At 52.2% G+C, this 10,177-nt stretch overlaps 1 protein-coding gene across 1 annotated transcript in view; it reads right to left on the reverse strand.

Moving 5' to 3' along the window:
• The window catches only part of SRRM3 (serine/arginine repetitive matrix 3), a 91,048-nt gene extending 80,877 nt beyond the window's left edge, over window positions 1-10,171 (reverse strand). The window contains exon 1 of the mRNA XM_011930838.1: window positions 10,138-10,171. The gene's annotated coding sequence lies outside the window, so the exon portion shown is untranslated. The remainder of the gene's footprint in view (window positions 1-10,137) is intronic.
• Between the last annotated feature and the right edge of the window lie 6 nt (window positions 10,172-10,177).

Genomic DNA, 10,177 nt, shown 5'->3' on the forward strand with positions numbered 1-10,177 from the left:
AAAAAAAAAAAAAAAAGCAGACCTCATCTGAGTGCAGTGGCTCACACTTGTAATCCCAGCACTTTCGGAGGTCGAGGTGGGAGGATCACTCGAGGTCAGGAGTTCAAGATCAGCCTGGGCAACAGGCTGTGTTTTGTAGAGACTCTGTCTCTACAAAAAACATTAAAAAAATTATCTGGGCATGGTGACATGTGCCTGTAGTGCCAGCTACTCAGGAAGCTAAGGCAGGAGCGTTGCTTGAGCCTAGGAGTTGGAAGCTGCGGTGAACCATGACTGCGCCACTGCACTCCAGCCTGGACAAGAGAGTGAGACCCAGTCTCTAATAATAATAATAGTAATAGTAATAGCAATAATAATAATAATACAACTCAGACTCCTAGACCCCACACTCAGATTTGGAATCAGTTGTTTTGGGTGGGTCCTGGGAATCTGCTTTTCATGGACTGTTCCAGAAATACTGGGGCAGGTACCTCTGCACCTAGGAACCATGGCTGAAGTTGTTCTGGGTGTCCAGGTTGGGCTGAGCCACTGAGAGGAGAGGAAAGGTCCCAGGCCATATGACCCATGTCCTGAAAACACACCACAGGCCCCCTGTTGTCTCCATCTGTACAAATCACACCCGCTTTTCAGGGTGACCTTCCTGGAACAGCTCTGGCCGTGCACTTACCTACCGGGAACATTCCTGGCATTATCTGCTGTCCATGGAAAAAAGGCTAGGCTGCCTCCCCTGGCACTAAGACCCCCCCACCCCCTACAGTGAGGCCCCTGTCTTCCAGCCCGGGCTTTCGCTCCTCCGCCCAGACCTTGGCACTCCAGCCACGCTGTTCACCAAGTGCCTGGTGCTCTTACCTCCTCCTCTCTGCTCCTGCCAAAAACACCCTGTCTCCTTGTGCCTCCGCCTGGCAAACCTGCGTTTTTTCTATGAGCTCCATCTGTGAGGCCAGCTCAAAAGTTAACCAAAGTCAACCAGGTCAGGCAGTCCTTTCCCACACTGGTGTCCCGGTAGCCCTTGGAATGCTACTACATAACCCCTAGTCCATCTAAAAAACATTCTTGGCTGGGCACAGTGGCTCATGCCTGTAATCCCAGCACTTTAGGAGGCTGAGGTGGGCAGATTACAAGGTCAGGAGTTCGAAACCAGCCTGCCCAATATGTTGAAACCCCATCTCTATTAAAAGTACAAAAAAGAAAGAAAAAAAATTAGCCGGGCATAGTGGCAGGAGCCTGTAGTCCCAGCTACTCGGGAGGCTGAGGCAGGAGAATCGCTTGAACCTGGGAGGTGGAGGTCGCAGTGAGTCGAGATCAAGCCACTGCATTCCAGCCTGGGTGACAGAGTGAGACTCCATCTCAAAAAAAAAAAAAAAAAAAATTATCCAGGGCTGCTGGGGCTCAATGACTGTCCTGCTCCTCCCATTTTTTTGAGAGATGGGATCTCACTATGTTGCCCAGGCTGGAGTGCAGGGGCTATTTACAGGTGTGATCATAGTGCACTACCGCCTCAAATCCCCAGATTCAAGCAATCCTCGTGTCCCAGCCTCCCAAGTATCTGGGACCACAGGTGCAAGCCGCTTGCCCAGCTCCTGCTCCTCCTCCCGTTACCTAGTGCCTAGCACAGGGCTTGGAGATGACAATGTGTTCATGCAGCTTTTAAGTGGGGAGGAGCTGCTGCTGTGTGATGAATGAATGAGTGAATGAATGACCATCTCTGCTTTCTGACGTCTGAAGAGCAGGAGAGAGAAGAGAGCATTTGAGAGGCAGGGAAGAGAGAGGTGTTCTGGGGAGAATGATGGATGGGTCGCAAGGACCAAAACATATGTGTCAGATAGGGCCTGACAGAGAGGGAAGACAGGGCTTCCCCCAGGAAGGACCCCCTGAATGTGCCAGCTTTCCCGCCTCCCCAGAAGCCCCCTCTGGGGCCCTGATGGGAGAAGGGGTGGCTTGGAGGTTCTGCCAGTCTTAAAGCCCACTCCTCTGACCTGGGGCACTCTGATAACAAGGGCTGTGCCACAGCTAGAGATGGGTGTAGGGGGCAGGTTGCCCAGCTCCCAGAGGCACGTCTCTGGTATCCTATACCCCATTTCAGTGGTACCGTCACCTCCTGATAAATAGGCAGACAGACACCTCCCTGACCTCTCTGCTCTTGGTCTCTTTCTCTCCCTCTCTGCCTCCTACCCCATTGCAGCCAGAGGGGGCTCCCTGAAGTGCAAAACTGAGCATTTTATGGCATTGCTCCGGAGCTTATGGTTGTCATTCCTTTATGAATAGATTTCCAGGTCTTGACTGGGTGCAGCGGCTTATGCCTGTAATCCCAGCACTTTGAGAGGCTGAGATGGGAGGATCGCTTGAGGCCAGGCATTTGAGACCAGCCTGGGCAACACAGGGAGACCTCGTCTCTACAAAAACATTAAAAAATTAGTTGGGTGTGGTGGCACATGCATGTCATCCCAGCCACTGAGGCAAGAGAATATCTTGAGCCCAGGAGTTGGAGGCTGCAGTGAGCTATGATCTCACCATTGCCCTCTAGCCTAGCTGATGGTGAGACCCTGTCTCAAAAACAAACAAACAAACAAATAAAAACAAACACAAACAAACAAAAAAATTCCAACTCTTTAAAGCCAACCACTCCCACTGGGCTGCCTTCTATTATCAACCCACCCTCTGTCCTGTCCTATGGCCACATTAGGTAACTCTCTATCCCCTGAATCCAGCCAGGAGGTTTCATACCTCTGTGCCATTGCCCATGATGCTCTCTGGAGTGCCAATCCTCTGCCCTCTCTGGCACTTCCCCTGTCATTCTTTGAGGCCCAACTGAAATGTCCCCTCTCCCAGAAGCCTCCTCTGACTCTCCATATCACTTTGGACGACTTAGTTCTAGCAGAACCTCAGTGGTCATCAGTTTTCATGACTGCCTTCCTTTCCACCGATCCAGAAGTTCCTCAAGATCAGAGGCAGAGTCTGATTCACCTCTATGTCCTTAGGCCTCGTGCTGTGCCCAGAAAACAGGAGGCTCTCAGTAAATGTCAATTGTATAGTCTCACCCACTCAAAGGGTGACCTTAACCTAGCAGAAATGCACTGGATTTTACCCTTCCTGGGGTGCTTTTTTGGAGACAGGATCTTGCTCTGTCACTCAGGCTGGAGTGTAGTGGTGCAATCATAGCTTGTTGCAGCCTTGACTTTCCGGGCTCAAGTGATCCTCTTGCCTCAGCCTCCTGAGTAGCTGGGTCTACAGGTGCACACCACCATGCCTGGCTAATTTTTTCTTTTTCTCTCCTTCCTTCCTTCCTTTCCTTTCTTTTCTTTCTTTCCTTCTTGCTTTCTTTCAACAGGGTCTTCTTACTGTGCACCCAGGATGGAGTGCAGTGGCGTGATCTTGGCTCACTGCAATTTCCACTTCCCAGGTTCAAGTGATTCTCGTGCCTCAACCTCCTGAGTAGCTGGGATTACAGGCACCCGCCCACCAGGCCTGGCTAATTTTTGCATTTTTAGTAGAGATGGGATTTCGCCATGGTGGCCAGGCTGGTCTCGAACTCCTGGCCTCAAGTGATCTGCCCACCTCGGCCTCCCAAAGTGCTGGGATTACAGGCGTGAGCCACCGTGCCTGGCTTAATTTTTCCTTTTTCTTTCTTTCTTTTTTTTCTGTTTTTTTGTAGAGATGGGGTCTTATTATGTTGCCCAGATTGGTCGTCAACTCCTGGGCTCAAGTGATCCTCCCACCTTGGCCTCCCAAAGTTCTGGTATTACAGGCATGAGCCACCACACCTGGCCCCAGGGTGTTTTCAAACCCAGGACCTGAGTCATTTCTAGTATCACCTGGAGGCAAGTATCATTATGTCCATTTTACAGAAGAGAAAAAGGGTGGAGGTTGGAGGCCAGCGAAATCAGGGTCCAGGAGATTGGGAGCCACCTGATTCCAGTTCTGGGTGCTTTCTTCTGCGGTCTTGTTGGATCCAAGCCCTCGCCGTCCCCTGAGCCCACCCCGCCAGGGATGTATGATACTCTCATGTCCTCCTTTCCTAGCAGTTCTGGTAAATCCTCACCTCAATCCCTGGCAGAGGGGCGTGCCTTACTTTCTGTCTGACCTATCCCAGGCCATAAAGTTATTTTCACCAGGGGAAATTCACATGCGCAGACCCCAAAGCTGTGCCCACCCAGGGCAAAGCAGGGGCAGGGCAGGGGAGAGACTCTCTCTGAAGCTCTCAGCTCCACCCATGCCCAGCCTTTATAAGGCTATTAAAAATATGGTTTTGGAAGAATATTTATTTATTTCTTTATTGAGACAGAGTCCCGCTCTGTCGCCCAGGCTGGAGTGCAGTGGAGCAATCTCAGCTCACTGCAGCCTTGAACTCCTGGGCTCCAGCAATCCTCCTACCTCAGCCTCCTGAGTAGCTGGGACTACATATGTGCACCACCAAGCCTGGCTAATTTTTATTTATTTATTTATGTATTTAGGTAGAGATGGGGTTTCACTATGTTTCCCAGGCTGGTCTCAAACTGCTGGGCTCAAGCGATCCTCCTGTCTTGGCTTCCCAAAGTGCTGGGATTACAAGGGTGAGCCACTAAGCCTGGCCCTAAAGAGTCTTTAAAGACACCAGAGAATGCTCACGGTAGAGTAAAAACAGTAACAGACTCTCTCCTGCAGCATGTTCCTGATTATTTAACTCTATGTACCTGTGGACACATGGAAAAAAGCCTGCAAGGAAATACCATACCGTATTCAAAGTGGTTGTCTCTGGGTGGTGGGACTACTGATAATTTCTATTTTCTCCTTGGTTTCTGTATTTCCCAAGACTTGCACAATGAAGATGTGTCATTCTCTGTGTGTGTGTGTGTGTGTTTGTGTGTGTGTGTGTGTTTGTGTGTTTTCTTCTTTTAAGATGGAGTCCCACTCTGTTGCCCAGGCTGGAGTGTAGTTGTGCAATCATAGTTCACTATAGCCTTGAACTCCTAGACTCAAGCAGTCCTCCCACCTCAGCCTCCCAAGCAGCTGGGACTACAGGCATGGGCCACAATACATGGCTAACTTTTTATTTTTATTTTTTTTTAGTGAGCCGAGGTCTTGCTATGTTGCCTAGGCTGAAGATATGCCATTCTTAGAATCAAAACAATTCAGTACAACTTGCTTTTACCTGTCTCTGTCCTGGAAAGTCCTGGGAAATGGTGGTGAGGAGGGAGTGCTGGACTAGGAGGGGGCTCAGCTGAGGAAGACCCCTGGACCCTGGGGTCCAGGTAACTGGGCCAGGCCTCCTCACAGCCCTCAGAGGCCCTGGCAGGATGCTAAGGGAGCTGTGGCACCGTCCGTCAGCTTCCGCTGGCACAGCAGCCTCTGCAGTGGGCAGGAGGCCAGGGCGGGGGCGGCAGGAGGCTGAGGCCAGGCTGGCTGCCGAGGAAGCGGCGCTGCAGAAGGACAGGCCAGAGGCTTTAGGCTCTGGAGGAGTCCTTGGAGGGCGAGGACTGCTCTGGAGCCAAGGTACACATGGCCCCAGGGGCCTGTCTTCTAGGCTAACAGTCAGTGAGGCAGCCTGAACCTGGCTCACCCACCCAGGCCCTCTGAGAGCCCTATTCTAGATGGCACGGGGCCAAAAGGGCTGAGCGTCTGGGATGGGGATGTCGCCTTCCTGCACTCATGACCCAGAAGAGGGCAGAGGGGCAGCACGCCAGAGGTATCAGCAGGTGCTAAGCCGCAGTGAAGGCCTAGGCTGGGTGAGGGAGGGTCTGTAATTGTTGGTAACAAGCCCTTCCCTGTCATAAACCCCTCTGTTCTCCTGGGCATCCCGCTCCTCCTGCTCTCTCTCTCTTTCTCTCTCTCTCTTTCTTTCTTTCTCTCTCTCTCTCTGTCTCTCTCCAATCCCTTTCTCCTCTGAACCCACTCCCCCTCACTCTGCCCCCCCAAACGCCTTCCCTTCCCCTCATCCGATTCTTCTCCATTCTTCAAAAGCTGTTCTTGGATGTGGTGGCTCATGCCTCTAATTCTAGCACTTTTGGAAGCCAAAGCAACATAGTGAGACCCCATCTCTAAAAGACATAATAATAATTGCTGGGTGTGGTTGTACGTGCCTGTAGTCCTCGCTATTCAGGAGGCTGAGGAGGGAGGATCACTAGACCCCAGCAGGTCGAGGCTGCAGTGAGCTGTGATTGTGCCACTGCACTACAGCCTGGGCAACAGATTGAGCCCCTCTCTCAAAAAATTTTTAAAAAATGGGTTTTGACCAGATGACCTCCCACACATGAAGGCCCTGTCAGTCCAAAGATTTAAACATCTCTCTGCCCTATAAATCTGTATGTCAGGAAGCCTGCGGTTCCATCATTAGAGGTTGAAGTCACCTCCAGTGTTTCAAGCTTTGATTTATTGGAGCTGAGATTTCAAATTCACCTATCCCAAGTCACCTACAGTCTTGGGTCTTAATTAAAGGGGGGGAAAATAGGGCTTAGACAGACCCAGTGGCCCACCTACAGCTCCCAGGACTCTTTGGTTAAACCAAGATTAGAGTCCTTTCTGGCTGAGAATTTGAGGTGAGCTGCAGGGACACCGAAGATGTCTTTCACACACCTCCCAGGGTTGTTCACCAGAGCCCACGAGGCCCCCAAGGACCACAGGCATGGGACTAGGGAAGCAACAGAGGTGAGGTGATTGAGGCTTATTCATGGAATTGTGGGGAAAATAGGAGAGTTTGCAGCTGGTGTTGTAAAGACAGGAGGCATGGCTGGGCACAGTGGCTCACGCCTGTAATCCTAACATTTTGGGAGGCTGAGGCGGGAGGATCACCTGAGGTCAGGAGTTTGAGAGCAGCTTGGCCAACATCGCAAAACCCCATCTCTACTAAAACTACAAAAATTAGCTGGGCGTGGTGGCACACACCTGTAGTCCCAGCTACTTGGGAGGCTGAGGCAGGAGAATCATTTGAACCCAGGAGGCAGAGGTTGAGTGAGCTGAGATTGCGCCACTGCACTCCAGCCTGGGTGACAGAGTGAGACTCTGTATCAAAAGAAAACAAACAAATGAAAAAAAAGAGAGAGAGAGAGGAGGCAAGCCCTGCTGAGGGACTGGGTCAGTGTGGAAATAAGTCCAGGCTGAGTGGAAGGGACTGCAAGAAATGGAGGCAAAGTTTCTACTCAGTTCAACACCTGGGCTCAGTGAAGGAGTTGGGCGGGGGGGTGATGAGAGATGGGGGAGGGTTCCATGAGGGGAGAGGGGATCAGGAGTGGGGACTCACTGAGGGGCAGGAGGCTGAGTGAGAAGAAAGGAGCTGGGAGAAGTGATGTTCAGAGGAGGGCAGCTTTCTTTTTATAATTTTTTGTAGAGATGGGGTCTTGCTATGTTGCCCAGGCTGGTCTTGAACTCCTGGCCTCAAGGGATCCTCCTGCCTTGGCCTCCCAAAGTGTTAGGATTACAGGTGTGAGCCACTGCACCTGGCGTTAAACCCCATCATTTTAGTGTTGGGGACACTGAAGCCAAGAGATGGGAAGGGACACATTCAAGGTCATACAGGGAGCCACGATCAGAGATAGGGCCAGAAAGAAGGTCCTTGGACTCCTGTTCAAGAGTCCTTCAGTTGCCTTCACCACATGCCACCCACACCTCCAACACTCACTGGCCTACAGTGCCTGGGCTGATTCTCGCCCTGGGAAGCCTGGAGAACTGGGGGCAGAGTGGTGTTGTGGAAGTCACCTTGGGGTCCTGAGGCAGTGGGTTTGGGTTGCACCACGACCTTGCTCTGTGACCTTGGGAAAATCCCATCACACCTTCAGGCCTTGTTTTGCTCCTGTGTGAAAGGCAGACAGCAGCACCTTTGTCTCCAGGTTATGTGAGGATGAGATGAGATCATGTATATGAAGTTACAGGACCACGGGCAGAGGCTCAGTGTATGTGTAGGAGTGAAGAAAGAGGGGCTGGGCTCCTCTAACCTCCCCATCGGTGCCTCTGGCAGGCTTCTGAGATAGGAAGAGCTATGATTTTGTCCCTGGGAGACAATAAAATGTGGGCAGAGGAGGGAGAAAAGTCAGGAAGGGAGGCTGACCCCAGTGGCGCTAGTAGCTGCTCCTGGCCATGGACCATCTCAGGAGGTGAGGGTGAACCACTAAGAAAGGAAGGGGCAGTCACTGGCTTGCAGAGGTCAGCAAGAGGTTGGGAGGCAGAGGAGGTGCAAAGCGGGTGCAGAAGTGAGCAGATGGGACTGTCAGACCCAGACCCCCTCTTTGGTAGGTGTGACAGGGGTGGAGGCACCCCGCTGTCCAGTTCAAGTCACATTCTACCTCCAAGTATCCCAGTGACCTTGCGGGAGTCACCTCCTAACTACACTGTACGCCCTCACCCATCTCACTCAGGCTCCCCACCTGTAAAGCTGGCATCATAAATCAAGATGCTGTCATTGAACTGGGCCTTGATAAACAGAGGATGGGACAGGTCATCAGTAACTCTCCCGCCTCCAGGAGGACAGCACAAGTGGCTTCATGACCTTGGGAAAGTCACTCAAGCCTCATTTATCAGCTATGAAATAGGGACAATGATGCCTTCCTTGTGAAGCTTCTGTGAGGATTAGCTGAGTCAACCGTTGCATTGTGCCCAGCATGGAGCTTGGTATGAGGCTCTCAACCACTGTTCATCTCCTCCGGGAACAGAAAAATGTGCTTCAAATATCACCGAACACTCTTCCACATTTATCCAGCTCTTCTTTAAGAAATTCTTACTTGTCTCCTATTTACTTACACTCACCCAGCATTTTATACCATAAAAGTCATCTCCCATCCCCTTATCCAGATTATTTCTTTCAACAGCAAAGTAGACATTGTTAACACTACACCTGTCTTACAGATTGAAAACAGACTCAGAAAGGTCAATGACTTACCTGAGGTCACATAACCTAGATTTGATTCTATGTCTTTCTGACATCGGAGTCCATGACTCCCAACCCACATACCCCTACCTCTTAAAACCCAGTTGACTCTTCAGTCACTCTTCAAGAATACCTCCTCCACCCCACAGGAGAGTGGGATGGGGCATAAAGTTAAGGAACCAGAAAGCTAGTGTTGTGTGGGAACAATTTCCTAGCCAGCTGGGTCCTATTTTTGGCTGAGGAAGAAGCTGGAACAAACCGAGGCCATGACCTTAAGATGCCCCCTGGACAGAGGAACTTGTGCACATCTCTCCATCAAAGCCCAGCACCTGCCATTTCTCTTGCCATGGGACAAAAGACCAGCCCAAGCCCCCTGATGCTAGGGTGAGTGAGGTCTTAGGGCAGCAAGAAGTTGTGGCTGGGATAGGACACAGGCATTGAAGTACCAGGTCAGACCTTGGTGCAACCTTCCCTTCCTCCCCCTAAATTTCTCCCCACAATGGATTGCTGTCAGGAGTAGGAACTGCAGGAGGCTTCAACACTGTCCAGGCAGGAGCCCTGGAAGGGAGGGGGAGGCGGAGGCAAGGCAGAGGTTGCGTCTTTTCTCAGCTCTCCTCTTTACCAGGAATTCACTCTGGGGCAGGGCTAACTCTGGGCCCTAGAAACTCTCTCTGGGCATCTGTGGGGAGGGGTGTGTGCACAGAGAACCCCTCCCAAATTCCTAGTAGCTATTTTCTCTTCTGTGTCCTCCATCCTCTTCCCAGTGCAAGTGTAAATGCCATCCTGTGAGACCCAGTTCTCCTTGCCAGCTCCTGCCTCCCTAGGGGCATTTGGGCAGCCGGGAAAGGGGCCAGGCTGTCCCCTGGGCCAGCACCTCCTGCTGGACAGAGGCCCAGCATCCAGGTGGGGGCCTGCTCCCTCCACCCGGGCCAGTGACCAGCATCTCCAAGGGGTCCCTGCATCGGTCCTCCCTTCCCTGGGGAGCAGGTCCTTCTCCTCAGTGGGACTGCAGTTGGGGGGCCTCTCTGGCACCCTCATGGACCAGGCCATGGTCATTTATGTCCAGGGGAGTCCTGCCCATGACTCCAAAGAGTCCTCACTGTCTCCATCCTTCTCAGTGAAATGAACGTCCCTCATCTCTGCTCCCTGGGCACCTAGCACCCCCGGACAGACACCCTCGCCGTCCCCCCACACTGCCCCTCTGCTCCGGGCAGCCTGCAGACCACGGGGGTGCTGGGGAGGCCTGAGCTTCCACCCAGCCCCAGCCCCTCTGGGAGATGCCCCCGCCCCACAGGCGCTCTCACCTCCCCGCTGACCGCCGCGATCTGCTGGGCGCTGGGGCCA

This window comes from Colobus angolensis, unplaced genomic scaffold (genome assembly GCF_000951035.1).
Source record: "Colobus angolensis palliatus isolate OR3802 unplaced genomic scaffold, Cang.pa_1.0 Scaffold120, whole genome shotgun sequence".
Taxonomy (NCBI): domain Eukaryota; kingdom Metazoa; phylum Chordata; class Mammalia; order Primates; family Cercopithecidae; genus Colobus; species Colobus angolensis.